This window comes from Stegastes partitus, unplaced genomic scaffold (genome assembly GCF_000690725.1).
Source record: "Stegastes partitus isolate 25-593 unplaced genomic scaffold, Stegastes_partitus-1.0.2 Scaffold254, whole genome shotgun sequence".
Taxonomy (NCBI): Eukaryota; Metazoa; Chordata; class Actinopteri; family Pomacentridae; genus Stegastes; species Stegastes partitus.
The window spans coordinates 493,704-512,694 of record NW_007577985.1 but is presented as its reverse complement, the minus strand read 5'-3'; the positions used below and the strand labels follow the sequence as shown (position 1 = coordinate 512,694).

Here is an 18,991-nt window from a genome sequence, read left to right as displayed (position 1 = left end):
ATGCATGCAGCCTTTTCAGCTGTAACAGTATCTAAATGCTCCGAACCGATCTGGATATTTATTTCAAGTGTAACTGCATTTCCACAGAGCATCTATCGACTGCAAACTGTATAGACAAGACGGTGCTACAGTGTATTACTTTATTTCCTATTATTGTTATATAAAGTGCTGGTGTTCACACAACACAGCCCACTTTATGTGACATATCAGCTGCTATCAAAGAACAATCTCTTCCACTGCGCTATCTATCCCCTGGCTTCTTCACAGTCAATAAACCTCTGGATAAGTCTCTGCACTCCACAGTAACTTTCTGTTTTTTCTTCTTCTTTTTTTTTTGCATAACATTTTCATTTCACTGAAGTAAAGCTCATTATTGTCTTATTGCCTTAACATGTTTTCAACCACAACAAAGAGGAGCAGTTTCAGGGCCAGTGGAACCAGACATGTTCGATTTCAATTATGATTTGTATGGCTAATGACATTCTGCTCAACATTTTACCTGCAGAGAAAGAAAGAAAATAAAAAATCCCCCATCTTAGTCGAGAATTGAACTTTTGCACCCCAGCAGTTTCAGTGGATTCATTTCCATGAAATCCCCATCAGGGGTTGCGTTTTTCTTCTTCTTCTTCTTCTCCACATTCCTTCTTAACAAATCTGCACATCAGTATTTATTTCTGGGTAAAGAGGTCAGGTGGATTTGCTAATATAAATTGAACCACTCTGAAGCAATAGGGGTAGACTTAACCTTTGAGTGCTGAAATTTAGCTGTAATTCACAGCAGCCCCCTCAAACGTTTAATCCTCATACACAGAGATTTACATACCCCACATGTACGTGCAGATCAAGCCTCTTTCTCTAGAATACACTGCAGAAAAAGCACACACACACACACACAGAGAGAGAGCCGCCACGTGCCGGGCTAACGTGTCCCGGGGATACAGAGCATCCGAAGGATAGCAACACTGCTGAGCCCAAACAAAATCAGCCAGCCCATTAAATGAGGCGTGACTCAGGAATCGTGCGTAATTTCTCTTGATGGTGTCTCAACGTGTTTTAAAGTCATTTATATAACGACGCCGATGATTCACAGAGGAGGGGAGCAGAAATGGAGCAGAAAAAGAGCATATTGACTCTGTTGAGGGTCCCACGAATTATGTCCCCGAACGTACAATGAGGCAGTTAGCAGAAGGTCAGCGTCATGATGTAAGCTCTGGAGGTCAGCGCTGTGACACTGTGGCACCAACAAAGGGAACAGAATGCACGTTTTTCTCTTCTGTTCAATTAGATTTACGGCACACAGCTGGAAAAGCACAACTTGAACACACACACACACCCCGAACGCTCCTGACCCCAGCGGCAGACGCTCATGCGGTATATCGAAACTCTAAACCTCGGAAAAACACCTTCTGTAAAACACATGAACCACAAACAGGGGCCACGCAGCATAAATCCGAGCGTTCGTGCACCCGCAATTAGACGCATTTTCAGGCAAAGCAAAGCGAGAATCATCTGCTTACGGCAATCCAGGTCATGTGACACCTTAAGGTGACAGTGAGAGGACAGATATACCCAGCTGGTGTCTGTGCTCTGTGAGTGTAAGTGAAAATGAGCAAGGAAAAAAGAATGCAGGCAGAGTGGAGAAAGTTCTCACAATAATAAAACATCACAGTCAGCTGCCGGGGAGGAAACTTTGCTTTCCCGAGGAGCATCCAAGCACATGTTTGGAGGAGCCAGGTGGCTTTGCTCAAACCACGGAGGTAGAGATTAAGGAATCGCTGGAATACTCCGACAGCCTGGGATGTCCTCTGCGATTAGAGCGGCTTAGATGGCAGCGCTGCCGGTGGAGATACCAAATCATCAGTTTTGATGCTATTCACTGGGCGATTTCATTCAAAGCGTCTTACGGCGCCATGTAGGAAGGTAATTTTAGTGCCGGTTGCCCTAGTTGGAGTAAAATTCCATCCATTAACAACAACAAAAAAAACAAAATGATGGCAGTCTTTTGCACTATCTAGAAATCTGACAGACATCTGTGCACGCGCTCCTTATAGTGAATTATGCTAAATTGCTAAGGATGAAATGAAAAGAAGGGGGGGAAAGACAGGAGATGAGGAATCCATTAGTTTACGAGGTAGAAGGCCAAAATACCCCAGTTGAGGAGGTTATTTTTACATGATTGCAGGGGTGTGTAATTGCGGTGTCAATCTTCGGGATTTAGCAGGAACTCTCCTGAAACTTTAAATGTGGTGTTTTACATTAATGCGAGTGCACAGTGTGAATGTGAAGCTTGCATTGTTAGCCACAAAAAAAAAAAAAAAGGAGAAAACATACCTTCCAGTAATGTATCAACTACCACCATGCAAGAATAAGAATGATCTATTCTGTCACATGAATCTGGAGTTTTATTATTGCTGCTTTAAAGATCAGACAGCTATCAGAGTATCTATAAAAGTGATTTAAAAGGGGCAGTCACTTAATATTTTTTCTCTTATTGCGGTTTTTAAAGCACACGCAATGATTTAAGTCACATCTCCCGCCATTAGTTTCCAGCGTTTGATGCATTTAAGGTTCCTCTCATTGCGTAATTCTGACCACGGCGCGCCCTTTGATCTGCCATTATCCCCATTATAGCAGCAGCTCCAACCTTTTTTTGATTTCTCCCGTTATTTAATGAGCGCGGCTAATAGTTAGCGTCATCCTCCATCCTGCTCAGCGCCGGAGACGCGCTAATCAATGCAACTCTGACAAGCAATATTACCGCAAACATGCATCACGTTACTAACAGCGAGGAGGCTAATAATATACGGGCGATAAAACATTGATCTCCTGCCACGAGCGTAGAGTTAAAGGTGTGTGTGAGCGCAAACTCACACCGGACGTAGAATGAAACCACAATGAGCGAGACAGGTTAAAAAAAAAAAGGCTTCAGTGGCATGTGATAATTGGCTACCATAGTGATAAACTGTGATTTAACAGCTTGAAAAAGCAACACAAAATACCCACCTTATCAATTATTCCTTCACAGATTTAGAGGGTGAAAGTGGATGGAAATAGATATTAAGGAAGGAGGGAGGGGGGAGAAAGCAAGCAAAAGCTGGAGGGATTGTATCTTTGCAAATGAAGGAAGGGGAGAAAAAAAAAAAAAATCTCCAGGGAAGCCTAATCACTTTCATTTTGCATCTCTGAAGAATTAGACCAAGTTAAACAGACCAACACCAGCGCGAAGGCAGCGGAAAGTGATGCCTAGCTGGAGATATGATAATGGATGGCTTTCCCCTCGAGGTCATTAAATAATTATCTTGTCGTAGGTTTTAAGAGCTCATGTTTAAAGTAGGACGTTTCCATCACTCCGGTCCGCAGCTGCTCACAAGGAAGGGGAAGTATGAAAGAATTATTCCTCTAAAATATGCACGTTGAAGAGATCTCGTACGTGTGAAAGAACATGACGCCATGCTGGATTTATTATTCACAAGTTTGTGTTTGTGTCGGAGAGTTTATAAAAAAAAAAAAAAAGTGGAGAAAAGTTTTATTTTGGACCGCAGGATTATGAAGCCTCTAATTGATGCAATATTAGCGTAATATGTGTTGATAATTTTTCCTTAATATGTACATCAATATTTCATCTAAAAAGGGATATTACTCATCTCCAGGCCTCCAAGACATTCGGTGCCAACAAAAAAACGGAGCCTTCCAAGTGTCTGCCTGTCACTGTAATCCTTAATAACAGACACCAAAAGAGAGAGCCATGTTTCCAATTTGTGCCGCGAGAAAAGTCTCCCCTTCTATCCTCTTCCTCATCCTCCCGTCTCCTGTGCCCTTTCCTGCTTTTTTTTTTCCCTCTCACTGGGCTTCACTGGAACAAATCATTAGTAACACATACTGCTGTTTTTCTCTGGGTGAGCCGGGCTAATTTTGACACACTCATTATGCCTTCTCAGTCTCTCTGTCCTCTCCCTCACACAGACTTTTTCTCTCTCTTTAAGCCCTGACCGCTGCACACTGGGCCATGCAATGCAATCTCTGAAAAAGCCTCCTATCTCTCGGGAGCTGCCCGGAGGTGAAGGGACCTGCCGGGCAACGGGGTCGAGCCGCGGAGCAATCTCTGTCCAGAGCCTCTGATCAGAGGTTTTGTTTTCCTGCCAAGAGCCCGCCGAAAACTGGCAGCCCGGGCGCACTCGTGTGTCGCTACCTTCTATGTTCCCCCCCAAAATTGTGCTCTCCCTCTCACTTGAGTTCCTTCGTGTGTTTTCCAATCTTATTCCACGTCAGAGCAGCGCGGGGCACCGCTAGGAGCCCACTGCAGAGCGTGGCAGGAGCAGAAAAAGAGGGAGAGAGGGAAGCAGATGCTTGTGACAGTGTGGGGGCAGTAATGAGGGTCCCTACGACGGAGAAACAATCAGTAAGGCCCGAGTACACAGCCCACTCACACACACACACACACACTCAGAACAGCGAGGGAGTAATGGGCTGGCAAAGGCCCGGGGCCAGTCTCACTGACACATACACATTCACCACACACTACATGGTGAATAATAAAGAGGGAAACCACCACCATCGCTGTCAGCCGCTCTCCGAGCAGAATAAAAGCAGCCAAAAGTATATTACCTGCGCCGTTTTTTTGTAAAATATTCATTTAGGGCAAACAAACATCCAGCGTGGCTCAGGTGAATCAGCTCAGTATGCAGAAGCAGTAAAAGAGAGGGGAGGATTTTCTGGCACTCTCCGCCGTTCTGTCTCATGCCAGGACGGCACATATGACATCCCAGTGTGTTCCCCAAGCCTGCCTCTAATACGCACGCAAAGCCTTTCAAAAGCATTACCCCGCCGATGGGAGATACTTTTATTGTGGCAGACGTTTCAGCGAGAAGGAGGTTCGAATTCACTAAAGCAAAAGGCGTAGAGAGAGGGGGGGGAAGGGGGGGAAGAGAAAACAAACGGTACTTGCCGAGTGTAGGGGTTCACGTTGCCGCAGAGACATTTCAAGAAGTGGGGCAGAGGCGGGAGTGCACGTTGAAGCGAACAAGGTTTGAAAATAGCCTGAGATAAAACAGCTGCTAATGCGGACACGCACAGTTCGCTGGGAAAGAAATAAAAAATAAAAGAAATGCACACGACAACGAGCGAAAGCAAACACGCATAAACAGAGGCGCATTCATAAACACACGCACGACACGCGCCGGCCCGCTCCCCCCCCGCAACAGAATGCAATCTCCAGTTCAAATCAGCAGCAGGCCGGACAGTTTCAGCCGAGGAAGATTGATTACAATCGATTATGTCACCACAGGAAGTGGTAAGTCTTTATCTGTCTCCCCTTTTAAGGCCCACTGATCAATCCGCTGAGCTAGATTTAGTAAGACGGCTGTCAAGCAGAGAAAAGACTTACAGCGAGCGAGACGCTAAATAAAATGATGTATACCAAAGACCTGTGCTGTGTGATGTTGTGTCTGAAGTAATGCATTGCTTCGCTTCGCTCGGCACTGCATCACGGTGACCTTTTGGAAATTGCTCATTATATTGAGGCTGTGCTTTTTAGCAGTAAAGATTAACATTTCAAATTTTAACCAAGAGCGCACATATTTAGTTTAAATATCCCCACTAATGCCAGGCTCACACTGCAGGAGCTTTACAATCCTAAGACATTTCGAAATCAGGCTGCATCAGTCACATAAGGGAGAAACTTTGCAGATATTCTTCCCTCTAATCTCACACATGCACACAATGCATGATTAGAGAGTAATGCCACATCGCACACTTGGAGATAATACTAAGACGTTCCTGCCATAGGGAGCAAACAGGGAGCAGAGCATCACCTCGTTTGATCTCACGGGGGAAGCAGATGGAAACAAAATGGAGATTGCTTGCTGTAATATCACTTTGCAGGGAGGAAGAAAACTACACAAAAGAAGAAGGTCAAAGGAGTCTGGATGAGAAACTGTTGGGGGAAATTTGGTCAGAGAGCTGGAGGTGAGATTTTCACCATGTTTTTGCTCACAATGGGCTCGTTTTTCCGCTGCAATATAAAGTCCTGCACGGAAACAGCACAGTCATGGCTAGACGGAGAGGAAAAATAGATTTTGTGTGGTAGGATACAGCTATGATTTTTTTTAAAAAAAGTAGAATTTTTTGAGTACTTATTTTACAAAAATGGGAAAAAAAAGCAAAACAAAACATGGATTCTGCATATACAACATTTTTTGAAGTGCCCACATGTGTAACCAATGTTTGAAAAAAGAACATATTGATAGCTCTACAAACAACATATATTTTATTTGACTTGCATGTTAAATGTGTTCCTGTGCTTGTCTCCTCTCTGCTATGCATCAACACAGCCTGCAGTTCAGCCCAGCTCAGGGGAAAAGTCCAAGATTTTTTGTTGCGTAGCTGTTGGCTGCAGCTGAGTCATTAAAGGCTTATCAATTTCGCCATAGAGCACAGAATTTTTGTTTTTTTCACAGAATCTGATGAAAGCAAACAAAACATTTTTTGGCTAATTTAATTTAGACGTGCAGAATAAAGTGATTTTGATAAAATATCCCGATTTTAAGCTTACTTTTGGTTTCTGGACTGAGCAGCAAGTCACAGGTGAGTGTTTCAAACACTGTCAGAAATGATAAAAAAACATAATAATTCTTAACAACATGTGGCCCTGACAAATAGAATCATTTTGGCCTTTTTTAGAGACAGCATGTTTTTCAAGCTTCCCAGCAGGTTAACTATTAATTTTAATATCTGTAGCTTTTGTCAACCTCAAGGACTGGAGAGGTCAGCTTTGCTTGGCATCATCTTTTGCAGCTCACTGTGTTAATCATCCTGATTTTAACTTGTGATTATCATAAACATGCTCTGACGAGGGCTGAAAGGTGGAGCAGTGGTTAGCACTGTTGCATCGCAGGAAGAAAGTCGCCGGTTCGCGTCCCGGTGAGGACACCCAGGAGCTTTCTGCGTGGAGTTTGCATGTTCTCCCCGTGCAGCGTGGGTTCTCTCTGGGTTCTCCGGCTTCCTCCCACACAGTCCAAAAACATGCTGAGGTTAATTGGTGATTCTAAATTGTCCGTAGGTGTGAATGTGAGTGTGCTTGGTTGTCTGTCTCTAACTGCGACAGACTGATGACCTGCCTTCACCCTGAGTCAGCTGGGATAGACTCCAGCCCCCCTGCGACCCCAGTGAGGATTAAGGTGTATAGATAATTGATGGATGGATGTTCTGACGAGCACGGGAGGTTAAGATTGGATCTGAAAACCCCTCACATTAGCAAATAATCTGGGCGAAGCATCAGTTCAGACCTCCGAATCGTCTGGAGGGGTGAAACCAGGGTAAACCAGCACGAAACTCCTGCAGCCTGAACTCAGCTCAAGACACAGCAATGATGTTAAAGATAGCAACATGCCTCTCGTTCCTTGTCAAGGTAACAAGAAACCCCAGATGAACCCGTGGTCTTCTTTTAAAAAGTTAGACAGACGCTAACCTCGTCTGAAGGAGCATGCCGGCACCACACCACCACCTAAACTGTGTAGATCTGTGTGTGTGTGTGTGTCTGTGTGTGTGTGTGTGTGTGTGTGTCAACTCACAACTTGTGTCGGACATCTCGAGACTGACAGCGGTCACTTTGCATTACGCGTACAGTTACAGTGATGCATTTGACCCCGGTGTTTATCCTAGCCTCTCCCTCGAAGACACGAACAGACAGCGACACAGTTACAAACACTGAGTCACAGTCGCACCAATGCATACATACATAAAGCAACACACACACACAGTCGGCGTTACACATTTCCTTGTTCCCCCGCTTGACGCTTGGGAGACGATTTGAAACGGTGGGACCGCGGACGACCAGCCCTCTGCTGTAATTGGGTCCCTTGTCACCCAGCAAATTCATGTCAGCATTGGTCACATGGGATGCTAATCTAAATGGCATCAGTGTCCTACTTTGTGTGTGTGTGTGTGTGAGAAAGAGAGCTATGGAAAGCAAGAAAGGTGTTGTAACTTTGGGAAGCAAAGTGAAAGGTTGCTTGTAAATTACGTGCAGGGTTGTCACTGGTCTGCACCGTAACAAAACCATTATTCCACCTGTGGATGTGACAACTGCACATACAGGGAGGCTCAATTAGTTTCCAGGAAATAAACACATAGGAGTATAAATAGTGTGGATGGAAACAAAAAAAAAAAAAAGCCATGACTTACTGCTTTCCTATATCTGATTCTGTTCCTTCTCTCCGACAAAGTTCAAAAACTGGGCAACATTTTAAACCTCGAATCAATCATACTTTTTAAAAATGGAAACTCAGCCGGAAAGGCAAGCGGGCGCCATTAAAGAATGTCAAATCAAATTACACAAGAAGAGGGTTCAATATAATCTGCCAAGGAGTGGCGAGAAGTCAGCAAAAACGAAACAATCTTATTTCAAACTCACTCATAAAAAATAAGTGCTTTTGTGACTTTATCTGCCGTAATTATCAGTGTCATTTTTGAAGCGGCTAATCGTTAGCTAAATATCCTGTGGGGATGCATCACCGGCTGCCTGTGTGTGTTTTCGTTTTTTGGGTTTTTTTTTTTTAAGTGCAGCTTAGTGACTCAGATCGCACTCAGATGCAATAAGTGACTCCTGGAGACTCTCTTGTATCCAGAAAGCTACAAAAAAATCTGAATACAGTCAAGGCCGCACGTCTGGAATGGCCTGGATTAGCTTCAGAGTTGGAACCACGTTTCTCTTTATCGGAAAACGTCTGAGCAAGGTGTGCGAATTTAGATTAAAAAGAAAAGAAGGACGAGGTCTTAATACGGAATGTAAGAGCGCTGTTATGTGAAATTAATCAACAACCCTTGAGCAAATCAGAATTACATATTCATCCAGGCCATTGTATAATGAATATAAATGATGACCTTTTGAGAGCTGACTTTTTTTTTTTTTCATGTCATGTTTTCCCAAGTAGGCTGAAGAAGAGCCTCTTTGGTGGAAATACTTCTGAAATATAAAACTGACGGATTGCATTTTTAAAAAGGTAATGTCCCCTTTCATCACTGCAAAGACCGTAGCAGAGAGTAGTTAAGAGGGCTGAAGTCACACTAACCAAATCCGAAACTCCAGACCGGACGCTGCGGTGCTCCCATTTTCACTAATAAGATGATATAGTGATGACAGCCTGATGTTAAATGGTGCGAAGCAGATAGTTAAGCTATACAAGGTTAAAATAACACCATCAAGCCATGCGAGTCTGCAAGCGGCGAGTGTTTTTTGCTTAAAAGCCAGTTCATATTCCACCAATTACAAAAATGCATTTCCTGTATTTGAATGGATGCGCAATTTAAGGACAACATCCAATATGGTTCAGGATATTTTCAGGACCTCCTCGATGGTGCATGATGGAGATAATCAGCATCTTAAGTGCCTCAAACATTTGCACAGGATTGCAGACTCGCAGGAAAGATCTATTCCAGATTACTTGTGATATTTCGCGTCTATTCAGACAGCCGTAAGCCGATCGTTGTCGTCGCTTCGATGGTTCCTATAGAAACAGGTGGGAACTTTGTCTGCCACGGCTGCGAACTCTAAGTACGAGTTGCTTAAAATCCACCGTGAAAGTCTGTGAATGCCATCTGTGGGGGGCTAAGTGATGAACTAGGAAACTGCTGACACAATAATTGCAGACATCCAGCAACAAGGCTGAGACATTTTTTGTAAAAAAAAAAAAAATTAAAAAAAAGCAGCGTGAAGTAAAGTGGTGGAAAAAAGACAGTGCGGACAAAGAGAAAGAAAACTTGCCTGAGAGGTTGATAATTATAAGATGGCGAACATTAAACGGTGAACATGCAGGTTTTTCTCAGGTTTAAACACTATGCTAGTACAGTTTGGTCAGACGGTAGCAGGAGGACGCAGGTCATCCTCAGCATGTGTTTGAGGAGCTGCACAAAATGATGATTGCAGTTATTGTGATCAATGTTGAGACCCTGATAGATCACTGATTTTAGGGACAAAGCATTTTTATTTCACTCTCAAGTCGATTATTGGTTGCTGATTAAACCTCTAAACGCTCATCTTTGTGTGTTAAAGTTACATATTCGAGATTAATTTTTTTCCAGTTCCTGCCTCTAAATCAGGGGTTCTCAACTGGTGGGTCTCAGACAGCTGGTCAAAATTAAATAATATATAATGTGCGTCTCAGGTTGGACTTTTTCAATTTGAAAAAACTTTTATTTTGACAGGCAAGGTAACAATAGTTTGACGTTTATTTTAAGTTTGTGTTGATGTTGGGATGCATGATAGCAATGCGTAAATATGACCCAGAGTATTTAAAATGTGGATTTCTATACTAGGGCTGGACCCGAATAGCCAACTATTTGTTCGCTGTGCTGGAATCGGGATTTTGATCTCCAAATATTCCATGTTCCTCCTTCGTTTCTTATTAATTTGCTCAAAATGGAGTGAAAATATGTTGTTTTGTGCCCTTTTTTTAAATTTTGTGCAGTTTTATACACACAGTTGTCATGGTCCAGTTAGTGTGCATGGTTATATGCTCTGAAGTGCATGTTGCACAAGAAACCATATTGAATTCTAACAAAAAGTGGGTTGCGACTTAATGACAACGGGAAAATGTGGGTCCCAGGGTGAGACCAGTTGAGAACCCCTGCTCTAAATGGTTTGGATGAAACTCCATTTCTTCCTTTAAAATGTGCAGATCTATTAAGTTTGCAAACATATCTCTAGCTACTGTTGCGGCTCAAGCACACCAGCTCACCAACAACTCAATTTAGCCAAACCCCTTCGAACTAGAAATCGATTCTGACAAAAAATGTGTACAGAAAAACCGCCCCCTGCAAGCTGACAGGATTGGCTCCTTCGGTTTGTTACATATGAAACCTCAAAAGTACAAATCCGTATTTCTGATACTGTCATCGGTACACTGCATTCTCAATGCTGTTGATGGCTTATTTTGCTGACGATGTAGCTTTTTGCATACAAAAACACCAAAAGGACACAAGTTAAAAAACTTGATTTTTACCAGAAGGGGTGGTTAATAAATTTGCAGTTGTTATTGTTGCGTTCACTAAAACCAAAAGAAGTGCGTCCCTTAAACAATCAGCTGGACACGACCGGATTCCAGCTCTTCCGGTGTGTTGATCTCTGGTGGACAGCCTGTTCTCTTTGAAACTAAAAATGTCAGAGGTAATTGCCTTTAAAATCCCATTCACCCGATGAAAACCATTAGCTCCGTTTGATAGAGACTTAACATCGTGGCCTGCTTCTCACCGGTGCACGCTCCCCATACGAGTGCCCTTCAGATGCACCGCGGGGTTCTTTGGCTGAAAGCCCTTTAATGGTTAAAACTAATGACTGTAAGCAATCAGCCAGTGCATTTTCATCTTCCTTTTTTTTTTTTTTTTTTAAAGTTTTTGCTTCCTCCCACAACCTTGCGATAAGTAACTGACCTCACTATGGTAACCAAACCCCGGAATGACACGAGTGCCCTGTGGTTAAAACCTTCTGACTCTCCAACCAGATGCTGGTTTATCTGAGGGACCATGTAAAAGTCTGGGTGTGAGGCAGCTGTTATAAAGTGAGGTGTACAGTGTGGCCTCTTATCGGGTCTATCCACGCTGCTATTTGTTTGAATCCGGTCATAGACACTTCCGATTTTGAGACGAACACGGCCTGATTGAGCTGGTGCTCCTTGTTTCTGATGAAGTACCATCCTGTGAGTGCTGCAGCGAGGAGAGCTTTATTCTTTGTAGTCTGCTCTGAGTGGCTTAGCTCCCTACCGGTGATGACTACCTATCAGCCTCACTGCTGAGAGACACAAGGGGGAGAAAAAAAAAAAAAGAAAAGAAAATGGCAGCGAGAGAGAGAGAGAGGGGGAGTTCTACAAGAACAATAGAACGATAGAATGAGAACAACTCACCTTACGGTTTTGATCCATGTGCATCTAAATTGGTGTTGTGAAGCCTCAGAAGGAGGGGGGGGGTGCAGGGTTATTGTATGTACTCGCTGGTGCAATTGAGTGCAGAGTGGGAATGCTGTCCGCCAGTGACAAATTACTTGCATTTGTGTGGCCTTTCAAAACCGTCCGCCATGCTGCAGGAGCGCCGCAGCTCAGAGTAGACCATGAAAGAAAACTGATGAGAGGCTGCCTCATTGATCCCGCCCATTGTTCAGACCAGGTGAACAAATGCGACATGAAGTGCGACTGCATGTGGCCACATACATAAACTCGCCGGCGATTTGTACGCAGAAGGACACGTGAATGAAATACTCGAGGTTAGCCTGAGCACAAAGACACACGGATGCAGAAAATAAAACACTCATCCTTCTATCAAGAGGACAGCCGCACCACAAGTACAATCCCGAGTAGAGATAGCGATGAAATGAACATCGTATTAGCCATTGTTGCAAAAACACTGACTACCGTTTGTGCAAATCGAGAGGGGGAAATCGTTTATCTATGCTGCTGCAAAAATAGTGAAATATACAGTGTATGACTGCTATAATGTCTTTGCAATAACTAGTTACAGTGATAACATATTTTTTGCAAGGGAGAGAGTGTGCACAATCTTTGCAAAAAAATAAAAAATACCAGTGAAAAAGCGAACGAGTCACCAGCTATGATAAGAGAGATGTGTACCAAAGATAGACCGGAGCAAGAAAGAAATATCACACAGCTGCAAAAGAAAAACACGTGCGTGAGCTGCACTTACTCAACACATGTTCCCTGAAGTTCAGGCGAGGCGTTTCGAGGTATTGATTGGGTGATTTGTATGTGTTGCCGACGCTCCTGAAATGTGTCTAGGAACACGTGTTGATGGATGCGTCTGTGGCCGGGCTCTCAGCCTGTGAGGGCCGGAGTGGGTGCTGGGAACGCTCTGACAGCCTCAAGGTTACCCGCCTGGCACCAAAACAGATGGATGCCCCTCATCGTAAATGTCTGTAATGTGTTCAACTCAATCATTCCCTTCCCTCTCCCTTTTTTTTTTCCTCCTTCTCCCGCCGTACAACATCTCTCTCTCATTCGCTCGTGGAGGCAAGCTTGCAGAAAGTTGTACTGTATGTTCAGAGACAGCAGGCGAAGTCGTGATATTATTTATCACACCGGGAGAACCGCGACTTCTTTTCCAGGGTGTAGCAACCACGATGTACGGTTGTTAACTACTGTGCGCTAAAACAATAGCTCAACTATTTTCTGCTTTAATTTAGGGAATATCAATCAGATATCTGTGCATTATGCATGAAGACGGCGCTGATTAGCATCGCATAATGCAAAGTCTGAGGGAGGACGAAAACAGCTCATTGTCTCCAAAAGGAAAAAAAAATAATGCTTCAATCAACACCTGGAAAACTTCTGAATTAACACACTGCATCAGCGCTGCATCTTGATTGCTTTAACAAAAAAATGTGCTTTAATTTAATTAGACTGATTTTTTACTACTCGGGGGCAGCAAAACAAGCTACAAACACAACACCCACGTACTAGCTTATAAAATTGTTACAGCTAACAAACATTTTGCCTGGTCCTGGCCACCTAACAAGAGCTGATGTTCAATGCAAAAAATATGCATAGCTGCCTGTTGCGCTGGAATGAAGGTACGACTAACAGCGCATTAGTCCTGCTTTGTTTCTCAGCATGCACAATCACAGGCTGTGCAGTACGCGTACTGTACAAACATAACAAAACTAGAATTTCCACCTTGCAGTCGTATCCCCCAACAAGTCAAGCTGCACTTTCCACTGATGTCTGTTTGACCTGTTTGACTTGACCTTTGGCCTTTTGGATATAAACTGTGATCAAAATCAAATCATCATTTTATCCTGAGAAATCGGTGCAAAATTTTGTCATAACGAGGAATTCTTCTCCAAATATGTGTTTTTGGCCAAAAATCTTGATTCCAAGTGAACATTCGTGCCAGATCTAATGAAGTCCCCTGCAGCCGTTTCTGATTTGCTCAGAAGAAAGAAATGGATTTGAAGCCACAGTGACCTCTGAGCACCAAAGTGTAATGAGTTCATCCTTAAATCCAAGCGAGCAACTGTGCCAAATATGAAGAAATTCCCTCAAGGCGTTCCTGATATAACACGTTCACCATTTGAGCGATGGTCAGAAATGTGCTTTGTGAGGTTGCAGCGACCTTTGACCACCAAAATCCAATAAATTCACTCTTGGGCTCAAGTGAACGCTGCGCCAAATTCGAAGAAATTCCCTCCAAGGTGTTGCCGAGATCGGGTCAGATGGATGGAGGAATGGAAGGATGGATGTTTGGAAAAAATCTAAAAACATCGAGCGTTTGTCCTCGTCTGTCACTGGCGTGGATTAAAACAGACAAGAAGTCTTCCATCTATCCTCTAATTAACTATACATATTTTGAAACCAAAAAAAATATGATTAGTCGATGATAACTGATGAATAACACTAACGTTTTCTTGTTTACGAGTAACTTCCATAGGACACTTTGACACTGACTATGCCGGGTATTGGCTCCAATATTTTGCATTTTTCAAATTATCCATATCATTATTTTTTCTAACTAATTCCTAATGACAAAAATGTATTTAAAAATGTCCTACTTTGGCTTTGATGCAGCTTCCTCTCTCCATTTGTAGTCGCAAATCTGTGCTCTCGAACAAAGTCCCGCCCACAGCATTATCTGATTGGTTGCATGTCATGAGTAATAGGATAGCTGTTGAATTGTTCTAGTAGGTAAAACATAAATAAAGGCATTTCAACACAGTTTTGTGTTGGAGTTTGTGTTATTCCAACTCTTGATGCTGTGATTTTCTGTTTTACTGCTTATGTATATTGGTTCCAAATAGCCATTATCCATCCATGCGATCTCTAATAATCAGTATAGGACTTGAAAGATCCTGTCCAAGTGACCAGCCTCGAGTGCCATAACATTTTATGATAACAATCTAATCGAGGTTTGACATTACAAGCAACATTGAATCCATGTGATCCAATGACAAAAGACGCATGGTTCAGAAATGAAGTAACATATCCACATATGACAATAAAAATATATGATCCAAAAACATTGAGAAGCGCCCATTTCTTCAACACGTCCATCTATTGACACTCATGAGGAGTAACACTTCCCACTGTTCTCCTCCGTCTTTTTACATTCTATTTCTTTTTTCGGGCCCTGGGGCATTTAGGCTCCACAGCACCGCATATATCCAATTATACCGCGGCTCCGAGCACGGAGGTGACACATCGATTGACACAAGCGACATCCAGTCTTATCACAGTGACATGATGCAGTGCCAGGCAAGCATCATTAGCCTGATCAGCCAATAGAAGGGCGGCTCGTTAGACCCCCCCGAGGGGCCGGACATGCACTTCTGATTCTAATACAGATATTCTAAGACAAGGAAGAGGAGTGATAAAGTGACGGAGGAATTATAAACCTCGCAGGCACAACTTTACGGCACTTGTGTGTATGCAATTCCACTGGGTTGATGTTGGGCGATCACACTTTTCCTGCAGCCACAGCTAAAAAAAAAAACCCTGTACTTTCCTCAAAGCAAACCTCCAAAAAAACCCCAAACATGGCTGTGTGATGATACTGCAGGCAGCTGTTGAATCTTTAAGGAGATATTTAAGTGTTCAAGCCACCAGATTATGCCATCCTTCAATCATATGGATATGTTTTAGCTCATGTGACAGTCTGAACCGCTACAACAAAGAGAGTGAGATTATTTCAAAGTGTGCTTTTGGGATAGGTTGTGCCCTGAGGACAAAACATCCTCCATGGAACTCTTTTGGCCCATTTCTGATCTACCTGTGGTATTTATAGGCAAATGTTCTCATATCGCTATGCTCCACTTATAAGTCCTCTTTTGCCAAAAAGGTACTTTCAAATACAATACGAAAACTTTCCATAAGCTTTTCCGCAAGAAAGAAGGGAAGCATTCCATATTTATTTCCTCCCGCTCGCCCTCCGTCTTTATTTTTAAAGTTGATTGCATTTGCTGGTTGAAAGAGCTGTCCGCCTATTACGATTTAAAGTCCACGCATCTGTTAAAAGCTGAAACTATGCCAGGCACCGTGTGCTTTTGTAGCCAGCTAACCCCTGCTCAGCACCTGTTGGCCGGTCCCAGCCAGCTCCTGCTACTTAATCCCATTTACAGAGACAGCAGGTTCAATTATTCAACGCTCCAATGAAAATTCCTTCAATATTCATAAGACATTCTCTCACATCCACCAGTGGTCTGTGCACGTGGTACATTTCTATATGTGTGGATCTGTGTGTTGCTTGTTTATTCCAAAACCTTAACTCATCATTGACGTCATGTCAAAGTGAATAGCGCCATTGTGCGGCCGCTTTCTATTTCCCCCTCCCCTCCGGGTTTCATACTTTCGAGCAGAGACATCAGTCAATAGTGGGCAAATGGTGTTATTATTGTTGATTTTCTACTCAGTAGAACATTGTGGACCATAGGAAACACAGCTTACCCCCTCCTCTTTTTTTTTTTTTCCTTTCTCCTCATTCTTCTTCTCGCTCCTCTGCTCAACAAGCAGAGGAAAAATGACTACAGGGCGAATGCCATGTTTATTTTCTCTTAAATATTGAAAGAAGCAATACTGCCACTGCGTTGTCATTTATGTAAGCAGTTAGCCAGATATGGTTACAGCCCTCTGAGCACGCCTTGAAAAATAAATTAGGGGACATGGGGTTTAAGCAGGAGCGGAGGGTCTGTTGGAATCATCGCACTGACAGAGAAATTCATCACTAAATCTATCTATGCAATTACTGATGTCAGCATCAAACCGGCCGACAGTGTTCCGGCTTCAGTCTCCGCTTCTTTCTCTCTGTTTATTTACCATGTTCCTGACTGTAGAACAATGCAGCGACCTTTGCAGAGATAATTCTGTTACGTAAGTTGAGTAATTGCTCTGGATGTGGAAGAGGAGTGTCCGAGTGCTCTTCTTGCTTGGCCCAAAGCTCCTCTGTCCTTGGATTTAAATGAAAATGTGCAGCATTACAAAAAATTAAAAAAAAATCTTGGTCCACTCAGAAAACAGAAGAGGAGGAGAGGAATAGAAAAAATATGAAAAAAACAGGAGGATGGATATGAGATGACAAGGAGATGGAAATGAGCATGACAAAAGCAGTGAGCCAGAACCAAGCAGGATAAAAACGCTAAAAAAAGAAACCCACCCCTAACCCCCCCATTTTTTCTCTAAGCAGCGCGGGGCACGACATGTACCTCAAGATTGTCCAAGTAACTCTGAAAATGGCCTGTATGGTGCAAAGAGCCCTGCAAATTTCCTTCCTGCCTTGTTCCCATAAGTAAAGGTGCGCAGTCACAAAGTGCAGGCTGCAGGGGAACACACGAATAAATGGAAGCAGCGTGGATAGTTCTTGCCTGCTGAGGTGCCCTCTTTTTTTCTTTTTTTTTGCCACCTGGAGACCTGTTGGCTACAATAGAGAAGTGCAGAGAGGGCACGGAGGGACGACGTTAACAATCAGCAAAGATGAATTTTCGAGCGGCTCTGCTGGCAGAAGTGCTCACTTTACTTTGTTCAAGTTTCTTCATTTGGACAATGGGTAGAGACGGAGTCAGGGAGGCAGACAATTACTGATATTTGCTGCCAGCTATCTGAGAGGGAGAGACCGAGAGAAAGAGAGGGAGAAGCTCCACTCCCACATTGTTAATTAGAAACTCTCTCTCCCTCAGCACTATGCTCGCTGAATGAAAGACAGTCGCCCGGTCGCGCAGAACACACACACGCTAGACTTTGTTCGTTTTTTATCAAGCTACTTCAATCGAAACAATAAAATTGTTGGCAATACGACTGCATTGTAATACACTGGATTGTGCATTGTTTAGGAGATTGCACAATATTCTCTCTGTGATCAATAACTACAGTCAGTGAATGGGGCTGTGGGTTTGCACAGAAGGATATATAAAGACGGAGGGAACGACAAGAGGAAAAGCAGTGGAGGAAAATAACAGGAAAGCTGATTTCATGCTCGGGGGATTGCATCTCATTTTCTCCCAACGTGGAGGGACAGTGTGCGGTCCAGCTTATGGATTTACTGCCACCTGGTGGTGCGGGACGCCGCCGCCGCCGCCGAGCTCCTGAAAACCCTCACAGGAACACAACAGGCTGTCATCAGAGTCAACATCTTTAAGATTGGGTCAATCCAAGAGAAGTAAACTAGACCCCTTATCTCAGGCAGACGGTGTCATGTAGACTGTACGTGCACTTTCTGCAATGTAAACAGAGCTCCACTGCAGTGAAGCATTCCCAAACCGAGCCGCCTGTTTGCCTGACGTTACCTCTTTATCCCTCTTCACCTCCCTTCTGTATTTACTTTCTTGCTTCCAGCACAGAAAATAGAAAGAAAAATTGCTTAAAAAGTGCACCAAAGAAGAAGGAAACTCAACTACAAAGTTCCAATTACGACCAACGCCGCTCAGTTAAGGATACTATTATATGCTTGGACAGTCCGGTCAATACTAGTGGACATCTATCTGCAAAACCAGGAACAGGAGAACTAAGCCTTAAACCTGCCGAGTCACACAGACGTAGAATAAGTGACTATGTAAGCTGTTGTGCTTCAACAAGAAATATGTCGGTGTCGATATGAAATCGATGAAACCTCCTTCTATGTCATCCCAAGCAACGCCAGGGGGAGAATTAATGAGGGCCTCTCATCACTAATTAACACATAAACGCAGAGCTACCATCGCCGAGCGAGAAGCGGCGTCGGCTGCTTGCCTTGCGCGGAAAATATTGTCGATCATTTCCGAAGACGTAAAAGAGGAAAGTGAGAAGGAGAGGCAACAAAATGAAAAAAAAAAGCAAGCAAGAGAGAGGAAACTAAATTGGGATTTAAGAGATATGAGGTCATAGGCAGCAGCCGGGTCTAACATGAGAAAGGTCTGGAAGATTAGGGGACGCCAGCGCTCACAGATAGCAGCTCTCCTAACAGCTTCCACCACCTCATTAGTCTAGCCCAGCAGCACTGTGCCCCCACTATTAAACGCTAAATGAAAGAC

At 43.5% G+C, this 18,991-nt stretch overlaps 1 protein-coding gene across 1 annotated transcript in view; it reads right to left on the bottom strand.

Moving 5' to 3' along the window:
* Window positions 1–18,991, bottom strand: part of nrxn3b (neurexin 3b) — a gene marked incomplete at its 3' end in the record, with an annotated part of 274,338 nt that overhangs the window by 91,714 nt on the left and 163,633 nt on the right. The window lies entirely within an intron of this gene.